The sequence below is a fragment of the Equus przewalskii genome, chromosome 2, assembly GCF_037783145.1.
Source record: "Equus przewalskii isolate Varuska chromosome 2, EquPr2, whole genome shotgun sequence".
NCBI classification, from domain to species: domain Eukaryota; kingdom Metazoa; phylum Chordata; class Mammalia; order Perissodactyla; family Equidae; genus Equus; species Equus przewalskii.
The window spans coordinates 64510832-64522440 of NC_091832.1; positions in this window are offsets into that span (position 1 = coordinate 64510832).

Sequence of the window (11609 nt, forward strand, 5' to 3'; positions counted from 1 at the left end):
TCATCATTGTTGTTCTAAAGTCTATTCCCTTGTTTCTTCATTGGCATTATCACATAGTTTGCCAATATATGAAAATACTAATTTATTTACCTATATTCTCTTTATGGAAATTTGTGTTGTTTCCAATAGGGGTGATTATGAATAATGCTGATATTAAATATTGTTAAATTGATTAAACAAGAAAGCCATTAGACTGAGGTGGCTCTAATACCTGAGAGCCTAAATAAGCAAACCAAAACCCAAGCATGTAAATACCTCAATGTTAAGAAATGGAAACCTAAGGACAACCAATCACAAACAGCCAACTAAGCTTTTCCAAATAAGGCAATCCCTTAAGCTATAGCCAATCAAATAAGTCCCTTGCTTTCCTTACATGTCTTCTCTATAAACATCTCTCCCCTGGCTCCTGTAGATGGAGTGCCCCTAACCACTTCTGGTTTGGCGTTGCCCAATTCAAACTGATATTTACTCAAATAAACTCTTAGAAATCTTAATATTCTTCTATTTATCTTTTAACAATATTCTTGTGCATGTCTTTTGATGGATAGTTGCACTCATTTCTTTTGGGTTTTTACTAAAGAGTGAAATTTTAGATGTCCGTACTTGTGGAATAAGTTTAAACTCTCATTAAGATAGTTCTCTTCTATTCCTAATTAGGCAACTGACTTTATAATAAATTTATGTTTAATTTTATCAAATGCTTTTCCTGCAAATGTTAAATTGATACGATTTTGCTCATTTATTCTATTAATATGTTAAAATGATAATATTGTACACACAAATATTACACTAAACTTGCATTCCTGATAATTAACCTTTGTGGCAACAGTCTCTCATTTAAGATTTTCCCAAATGACACACTTTCATAGGGTTTTTGCCTGGATGGAATAGAATGTTATTTTCTTTCTTTTGAGCTCTACTGGCTTACTTAAATCTCACATAATTTAAGGGTCATGCACATTATTAAGGCAAAGGAATCAAACATAAAATTCACATTGACTTTGATAATTCTCAGATATTTCAACATGCTGATGTATTATCCTTTTTATGTAAAATTGCACTTATTTAGTTAAAATATTGTTTAGAATTTTTTAATATATAGATAAAATTGACTAATAAGTTAACTATCTTGTAATTTCCTCGCTAGGTTTTATAGTAACCTTGCATGTACCCATTTAAAAAGTTGGGTAATGCTCTTAAAGTAAAAAATGTTGTAATACTTGTATTTGATTTTGTTAAAATTAACAAGTGAAGATTTCTGGGTCTAGATTTTTTATTTTGAGAAACTTTTTGATATGAATTCAATTTCTATACTAGATATTGGATTAGTTGGACTTTTAATTTCTTTTAGTCAGTCACAGTATGATGTGTTTCCTAAAGGTTTGACATTTGCATTCCAGATTTTGATCCTTCCATCCCTCCCTCTTTCCATCATTCTTCCTTCCTTTTTTCCTTTCTCCCTCCTTCCTCCTTCCTCCCTACCTTCTTATTTTCTTTTCTTTTTCATTCCTTCCTTCCTTCATTCCCTCATTTCCGCCTTCCTTCCTCCCTCCCTCCCTCTCTCCTTTTCTTCCTTCTTTCTTTTCTCTTTTCCTAAAATTTTTCCCAGGGTTTATCACTTTTATTGGCTATTTCAAATAACTATCTTTCCACTTTGCTAGACCTATCTAAAGTAAACTTATTCTCAATTTTAATAATTGATGCTCTTCTGTTACTACTTTCCTTTTACTTTATAAGATTAGTTAGTTCTACTTTCCCATATGTTTTCAGATATAGGATAAGTTGATTGAATGATATGAATTTTTAATATATACATTTAAAACACAGCTCTACCTACAGCCCACAAGGTTTGATTATCATTTATAATCATTCAGTTAAAAAATTTTTAAATTTTCTATGATTCTTCTTTGATCTATGGATCATTTAGAATCTTTAATTTCCAAACAACTGAGGATTTTTTGAAAATTTTTTAAATGATTTGAAGTTTCATTTCATTTTCATCAAAGAACCTACACTGAATCTTCCTTGAAGTGTTTGAGGCTTTATTTATTGTACAGTGTATATGATCAGTTTTGGTAAATAGTTCATGTGCATTTGAACACAATGTGTACTCTTTTCCTGTTGGTTGAAACATCCATTTTTTGTCTATTGTGTAAGGTTTGCTAATTTTGTTCTTCATATTTTTATATTATTCTTGATTTTTTTGTTTCCTTGTTCCATGAGTTTTGAAAAAAGCTATGTGAGAGAAAGGTGTTCCAGTTACAGTAGCTTGCATTATCTCCTAGAGGTGATAATATTTAGATATTAACTCTAGGTGAAATATATGTTAAAAACAACTATTTGAAAGAATTGGAGAGGGCCTAAGATAAAGGATATACTGGGGAGGGTTCAACTTTTGAATAATGGAAATTCACTGGATTCAACCCAACTTTATATTACTTTTTTGCCTTCAGTCTGTATAGTACAGAGCAGCTAGAAATATAAAAGAAAGATGTTTGATGTGTCAGATAAATTTCAGAGATCCCAAAGTAGTTATAAACTGAGAAAGAAAGTCCTGAAATGTGAGGAGCCACAGAATATTGTGCCTAACATCTAAATGTAAACATCCTTCAAAACCTTGACTGCACCATGAACTGTGCTTGCTCAGGGGAGACTCCCAGTATCCCAACAGAAAGCAAGCGGTAGAAGGTTTAAAGAGCTGAGCGGATACTTCTGCTGACTCCTAATGCAGGAGAAAAAGAGTTCAGAGTCTGAGTCTTGCAAGTTACACACTTTGAGTTTTCATTTAAAATTCCAAAAGATTCATGCTTAGATGAAAGACTGTGTCCCACAATTTAGGCATCATCAAGATCCAGAGAAAAACTGAAATAGACTTATCTGAACAAATCTCCACACACACAAGGTCAGTTCATAATTTAACTGCCTTCTAGAACAAAAGTAAACACTTTTAAAAGACAGACAACAAAATCCACAGTCTTTAGAGTGTATAATCACCAATGAGTAAAATAAAAATCAAGATTTTTTTTTTTAGGAGTAAAAGAGATATTTTATTTTATTCCACTTGAAATTTTGTTCCTTTTGAAATTTTTTTTTAAAGGCTATTTTTATTTTTTTTCTTTCTTTCTTTTTTTTTATTTTTTCTTTCTTTTTTTTAATTTTTTTTTTCAGATGTACATCATATTTCAAATTCTGGATACGTTACATCATGTTCACCACCCGAACACTAATTATAGTGCATCCCCTCACATGTGACCCTAATCACCCCTTTGCCCTTCCCCCCCTTCCCCAATGGTAACCACCAGTCCAATCTCCAATGCTATGTTTTTTTTGTGTGTGTCGTTTTTATCTTCTACTTATGAGTGAGATCACATGGTATTTGACTTTCTCCCTCTGACTTATTTCACTCAGCATAATACCCTCAAGGTCCATCCATGTTGTCACAAATGGCTGGATTTCGTCATTTCTTATGGCTGGGTAGTAGTCCATCGTGTATAAATACCACATCTTCTTTATCCATTTGTCCCTTGATGGGCACCTAGGTTGCTTCCAAGTCTTGGCCATTGTGTATAATGCCACAATGAACATAGGGGTGCAAGTATCTTTATGCCTTTCTGTTTTCAAGTTCTTTGGATAAATACCCAGCAGTGGAATAGCTGGATCATATGGTAGATCTATTCTTAATTTTCTGAGGATACTCCGTACTGCTTTCTATAGTGGCTGCACCAGTTTGCACTACCACCAGCAGTGAACAAGTGTTCCCTTCTCTCCACACCCTCTCCAACATTTGTTGTTTCCTGTCTTGTTAATTATAGCCATTCTGACCAGAGTGAGGTTATACCTCATTGTAGTTTTGATTTGCATTTCCCTGATAGCTAATGATTTTGAGCATCTTTTCATATGCCTGTTGGTCATCTGTATTTCTTCTTTGGAGAAATCTCTGTTCAGATCTTTTGCCCATTTTCTAATTGGATTGTTGGTTTTTTTTTTGTTGAGCTGTATGAGTTCTTTGTATATTTTGGATATTAACCCCTTATCTGATATGTGGTTTGCAAATATCTTCTCCCAATTGTTAGGTTGTCTTTTCGTTTTGTTGATGGTTTCCTTTGCTGTGCAGAAACTTTTTAGTTTGATGTAGTCCCATTTGTTCATTTTTTCTTTTGTTTCCCTTGCCCGGTCAGACATGGGACTTGAAAATATGCTTCTCAGACCAATGTCATAGAGTGTACTGCCTATGTTTTCTTCTAGAAGTCTCATGGTTTTGGTCTTACATTCAAGTCTTTAATCTATTTTGAGTTGATTTTTGTGCATGGTGTAAGGGAATGGTCTACTTTCATTCTTTTGCACGTGGCTGTCCAGTTTTCCCAACACCATTTATTGAAGAGACTCTCCTTTCTCCATCCTATGCTGTTGGCTCCCTTGTCAAATATTAGCTGTCCATAAATGTGTGGGTTTACTTCTGGGCTCTCAATTTTGTTCCATTGATCTGTGTGTCTGTTTTTGTGCCAGTATCATACCATGATTTGAAGTTTCATTTCATTCTCATCAAAGAACATATGCTGAATGTTCCTTGAAATGTTTGAGACTTTATTTATTGTACAGTGTATATGATCAGTTTTGGTAAATAGTTCATGTGCATTTGAACACAATGTGTACTCTTTTCTTGTTGGTTGAAACATCCATTTTTTGTCTATTGTGTAAGGTTTGCTAATTTTGTTCTTCATATTTTTATATTATTCTTGATTTTTTGTTTCCTTGTTCTATGAGCTTTGAAAAAAGCTATGTGAGAGAAAGGTGTTCCAGTTCTAGCAGCTTGTATTATCTCTTAGAGATGATAATATTTAGATATTAACTCTAGGTGAAATATATGTTAAAAACAACTATTTAAAAGAATTGGAGAGGACCTAAGATAAAAGATATACTGGGGAGGGTTCAACTTTTGAATAATGGAAATTCACTGGATTCAACCCAACTTTATATTACTTTTTTGCCTTCAGTCTGTGTAGTACAGAGCAGCTAGAAATATAGAAGAAAGATGTTTGATGTGTCAGATAACATTTGGTGACTGGTAAGATCCATGATTCACGGGAATCTGCATTGAGAGTTCAATCTTTGCATTAACTCAGTTACTTACCCTGAACATGAGCAATCATAAAAGTCCAATATAATTCACTGAGTGATTAGTGTTTGTTGTGAGAGGAAAATAGAATAGAAATTACAGGTTGAAGAAGTTATAGATAAATTGTGTAATTTCATATTTATGATTAGTTTTCGTTAAAGAGACCAGCAACATAATATACAGTACTTCATGCAGGGTAAGCTTTAAGAGTACATTTTTCAAGATATAAAAATAGTTGAGCTGTTGCAATATGAAAGTCAAAGATCCCTTTCCCAAAGCATATCTGAATTATCTTGCTGGCATTATACAAACAATCTAGCAGTCGAAATTCCCAAGGTAAATAATTTCTATTCCCAAGAATGCATATTGTTTACATATATTTCTTCTAAGGAGATCAAAATAGTTTATGAACATAATGTTCATAGCATTCTTGAGGGGAAAACAGACTTCAGTTGACTGTTAGAATTAGAATTAGAATTCAAAGATATGCACTGCAATTCTGTATAAAGAGAGCCATCCCAAAGGAATAGAACAGCTACACATGGGAGAAAATTTATTGTACAGCACATTTTTTTATTGTTTGGAGCTTCACAATCAGTTACCAGGTAACTGGATCTTTTTATATTTAAACTACTCCTTTGATGGCTATTTTTAAAAATTTAATGATTATATTGATTGAAACTCTATCACATGAATGTCATCTTATATGCAGTATATATATATATATATATATATATATATATATATATGTGTGTGTGTGTGTGTATATACACACACACACACACACACACATATCCTTAGTAAATCTCCAAGCAATATTCATTGAGATTCTTAAATGACCATTTATCTCATCATATAATTTTACATGTAAGTTGGAAGACTGGGAAAAGTAAATGTGAGTAGAAAATTTAATGTTTGCATTTGGAGAATTGTTAAAGTTAATTTTTCCTTACTTGACTTCAATTGTGAGGGTCAGTGTTTCTAATTCTATAAGCTAACATGGGGATTAAGAAACCTAATAACTAAGGTAAGCACATACTGTAGCCCCTAAGGCAGGACAGTTTTTAGAGTAAAAATAGGTGTTAATAACATGCACCTTAGGATAGAACACAAACACCTGTACTATCTCAGGCAAATTGAGACATATGTCATCCTACTACAGTACCCATATTATAGCTAATCTATATTTCTTCTCACAAAGAAGTTCCTAAATATGTCACACTCAAAATCTATCACCATGGTTTTAAAGATTTTAGACATTAAAGTCTTCTTCATTAGATTCATATAAAATTCTCACATACAGTTAATATTTGCTTATGCATTTTCCCCTATTAGAATCAACTAGAAATGTTATCTCATGTATACTGCCAATTAACATATACAGGTAGAGCCCATTCTATACCAGGCACTGTTTTAAGTGCTTTAGCTATACTAATTAATTTAATCTTCAGCAATCCAACGTTTAAGTATTCTTACTGAGTCGTTTTACAGATGAGAAAATTGAAGTATTGAGTCACTAAGTGTTTGCTCAGGTTCTACTGGACTCATCCAGAATCTGAATCTAGGCTTTCTATTTGTCTGAAGCACTTGCCTCTTCGTTACCAGTACAATATTACTTATCTATCTATCCATCAATGGTACACCAAGAGCTCTGATATTTTAAACCTCTCTGAACGTCAATTTCAATTCTGTGTTTAGAAAAAACAGACCAAAACACAAGTTTGCAATTCATGACCTATAGCACAAACATTGTATTTCATTAGTGTCAATGGCTGCCTAACAGTTTTTAGTATGCTGAAAGGCAGTTTAAGGTACGTATTAAGATTTGTCGTCTAGAGCCTGACTTTCTGTTTTGATTCTTGACTCTGCCATTTATTGAATACATACTTTTAAAAAACATCACTTAACATTTCTTTGCACTGTTTGCTTTTCTGTAAAATGAGGATATGCACTATACTTATTTCATTGTGTTGTCATGTGGTTTAAATACATTGGTAAAGCACTTACAAGAATGGCTTATAAACAGAATATTCAACAAATGTTAACTATTAATATTAGAGAATGTTTTTAAAATTCAATTTAATGTGATTTTACAAATATTTAAACTGTGGCTATTAGATGTTAGATATGCTAGATTCAAGCTATTTATAGAAGTTAACAAGATAGAATCCTTGTTTTAAAGGAAGTCATAGTTGTAGTGTGAAAGTATCTAATTTTTTAGACTTTGCAATTTTATGTTTATAGTTTTCATTGTTAAGCCATTTGTAATGTTATTTTCATTGCTAAAAGATATTTTACCAACTGAAATAATAAAATGTTTTCTTAAATTCTAAAGTGATGTGAATACAGAGAACTCATTGGTAATAATTTTGTTTCAAAGAAATCCTTGAAAATATAGAGAAGGCACAATAACCCAATTATAATTCTTCAAACAAGATATTAACGTTGTTAAAATATTTTTATGTAGTCTTTTCTTTCATCTTTATTGGTACAGTATAGATATGGACAGAGAAAGATATCAGGTGTATATATAATTTTTATATTAAATATAGTTTTTTACCCTGCTTGCATTTAATACTGCATCATGAAATTTATTCACGTTATTAAGTATAGATCTTCCTCAACTTATGAGGGAGGTTACATTCCAATAAACTCATTATACGTAGAAAATATCCTAAGTCAAAAATGCACTCAATACACCTAACCCTACTGAACATCATAGCTTAGCCTAGCCTACCATAAATGTGCTCAGAACACTTACATTAGACTACAGTTAGGCAAAAACAGTTAACATAAAACCTATTTTATAATAAAGTGTTGAACACCTCTTGTAATTTATTGACTACTGTACTGAAAGTGAAACACCGAATGGTTGTTAGGTGTGTTGGTTGTTCACTCTCATGATTGCATGGTTGACTGGGCACCGCTGCTGCCCAGCATCATGGAAGAGTATCATACCACACATCACTAGCCGAAAAAAGATCAAAACTGAACATCTGAAGTATAATTTATACTGAATCCATATCACTTTTGCACCACAGTAAGTCAAAAAATCGTATTTCAAAACATCATAAGTTGGGGACAATCTGTATTAGAATGCTGCCTAATATTCTACCAAAATGACATCATAATTTATTTAATCTTGTTCAACTTTAAATTTTCCTAATTTTTAGTTAAGGCTAATAGAGCTAATGTTAAAATATCTGAAGTTTTTTGCATGGAACCCTGGTAAATTTCATAAGATTTATTTATAGAGTAAAAGTAAGATTTAAATTATTTAAAAATGACACTAGGTATATACTGCCAAACTGCTTTTTCCATATTGTCGTTCCAATTTATGCTTTTTTTCTTAAGCGAATGACATGATTTTGAATTTGAGGCATTTACAAGTTTCACGCACACTATCTATTCATAAACGATAGAGAGAAATTATAAAGCAAAAGTAACAAAATGTTAAAAAGTGTTGGATCTAGGGAAGTTTTATGAGACTTTTCATTCACTTCTTGCAACTTTTCTGATAAATTCAACAAATGTTCAAGAAAAAATATAACATATATGTTAGTGTTAATAATGTATGTGCAAACATTATACATGACAACAATAGCACAAAGTGTGGAAGGTGCAAGTAGAATTATACTATTGCAATCCCTTAAGCAATCATTAAAAATAATACAGTGATATATAGCTAAGAAGCCAATAAAGGAGAGAATTGATCATAAAATAATAACAACAATAATACTCAATACTAAAGGAGTCAAGAATGTATAAATGAAGAAATAAAAAAACTGAATAGGTTAATAGAAAATATAGAGCAAAGTGCAAGAGCTAAACTCAACCATTTAAAAACATAAATTGTTGGGGCTGGCCCAGTGGAGCAGCAGTTAAGGCTGCATGTTCTGCTTTGGCGGCCAGGGGTTCACCAGTTTGGATCCTAGGTGTGGACCTACATACCACTTGTCAAACCATGCTGTGGCAGGTGTCCCACATATAAAGTAGAGGAAGATGGGCATGGATGTTAGCTCAGTCTTCTGCAGCAAAAAGAGGAGGGCTGGTGGCAGATGTTAGCTCAGGGATAATCTTCCTCAAACAATAAATAAATAGTAAATGGACCTAGTACTTCTATTTTAAGGCAGAGACTGAGAGACTGGATAAAAATGCAAAAACCAATTGTATGCTTCTATAAAAGAAGTACCTTAATTATTGTGGGAAAAAAGTGGAAAGGATAGAAAAGTTTTCCAATGCAAATAGTAATCATGTGAAAGCTGATATGGCTATTACCATTAGCGAAAGTTTACAAGGCATATTTCATTATTTTGTAAGGTTTAATTCATCAAGAAGATTGTGTGTGTTTCAAATACATGAACAAATACTAAACAGAAAATTAAATAAATCTGCAATTACAGTGGGAAAATTTATCAACTATCTCCAATAATTTATAGAAGAACTAAAAAATAATTGGTTACTGCACAGGAGACCTAAACAACACCGTGAACAAAATTTGTTTAAAGATCTCTACATCTAACAGCTCCGGAATACAAATTCAAAAAAAAAATTGTACATGGAATATTCACCAAGATAGACCAGATGTTGGGAAATAGAAAATTATATTTCAAAAGATCAAACTCTTAAGAGTATAATCAAAGGATTAAATTAGAAATAAATAAATACAATGTGAGGAAAAGCCCCAGTATTTGCAATTTCAGTAACATATATCTTCCTAATCATGTTACAAAACATATGACAAGTAACACTAGAAAGTATTGCCAATTGAAAGAATATGAAAATACAGTATGAACAGTTGTGGGATTTAGCAAAAGCAATGTTTAGAAAGAAATGGAGATCTTTAACAGCTTTGAAGAGAAGAAAGTTTTAAAAATCAATGATCTAGAGGACTTATGGGTTCAATCTCAATATGTAAAGAACTTGGAAGTTGTCATTTCCAATGTATCAACAAGAAAAAGCCAATCAAACTTAAAATAAACTACTTCATTTTTTGGACCCATGAGAACTAAGTTTTCAAAACAAATCACAACCCTTAAATCTGGAGAGACAGGCACACCGAGAAAGCCACAGAGAAGATCTGCTTAACTGGAGCAGACGTTTAAGCCATAAACTGGAAGGAAGATTTAAATGATCATTTTGACAAATTGTTGAGGGTTGAGTGTGGACCCTCTTGAGTGACACACTCTTTAGAGCAGCAGTCTTGGTGGTATCCCCACACTTTCATAGATTTTACCTCCAGGAATTCCACCAGGTCTCTTGGTGATGATCTGAGAAAGATATCTTCCTGAATCTGACAGGGGAAGGAGAAGAGTAATTACTGTGAAGTATATAGAGCCTTGTCCATAAAAAAGACATAGTCTCCAGGGGAACTGATTTCACCAGAGCCTTACCCCAGCTGTGCAAGAGCAATCCTCTCGCTCTATTCCCTTCTAGTATTTTTGTCTCAGCAAGGGGCTGAAGGGACGAGAAGGAATCTATGCCAATGGAAAAATACTTATGAGTGTCACAGTTCTGAAACACAGGACAACTAAAAGTATCAGTTTAATCATAAGATTATAGAAAGCTTTTCCTTCTCCACACCTGACCACCACATAAACATGACTTTTGTATAAAAACAATGGAGAACAACTGAAAGAGCCACAATATGCAGTCTCTTAGGAGGAGTGCCTAGAAAGGCCCAAAGTTGAGGGAGAAGACAAAAAAACAAGGACGTTAAAGGAATTTGAAGCCTCTGGCATCTGCAACTATAGCAAAGCTTGAACAGTACTCAACCTCTTTCCAGGATAATATAAATTGTCAGATTAAAACCATCACATTTCAGTCCCTATTACCCGGTACATCATGTTCAGGTTTCACTGAAAAATTATAAGACATTCTAAAAGGTGAGAAAAAACATAGGCTGAAGAGATAAAGCAAGAATAAGAATAATATTCAGATATGGCAAAGATTTTGGAATTACCAAACATGGAATTTTAAACTGCTATGATTAGTATGTTAAGGACTCTAATGGAAAAAGTAGACAGCAGTCAAGAATAGACATAGCATACAAGCAGAGATATGAAAACTCTTAAGGAAGAATCTAAAGAAAATGCTGAAAATCAAAACACTGTGACAGAAATAAAGAATGTCTCTGATAGGCTCATCAGTATACTGATCATGATCAAGGAAAGAATCAAAGAGCTTGAAAATATGTCAGCAAAATTTATTAAACAGAACTGAAAAGAAAAAGCAGATGAAAAAATCACAGAAAATTCAAGAACTATAGAGCAATTTCAAAAGGCATAAATAAGTGTATTTGGAATATCAGAGGGAGAAGAGAGGAAGCAACAGGAGAAACATTTAAATCATTAAAGATCAAGAGCTTCCCAAATTAATGAAACAATCAATCACAGAACAAGGAAGCTTGGAGAACAATAGGATAAATAAAAACAATAGCAAAAAATTACGCCTGGGCATGCCAATTCAAATTGTAGAAACACAAACACAAAAG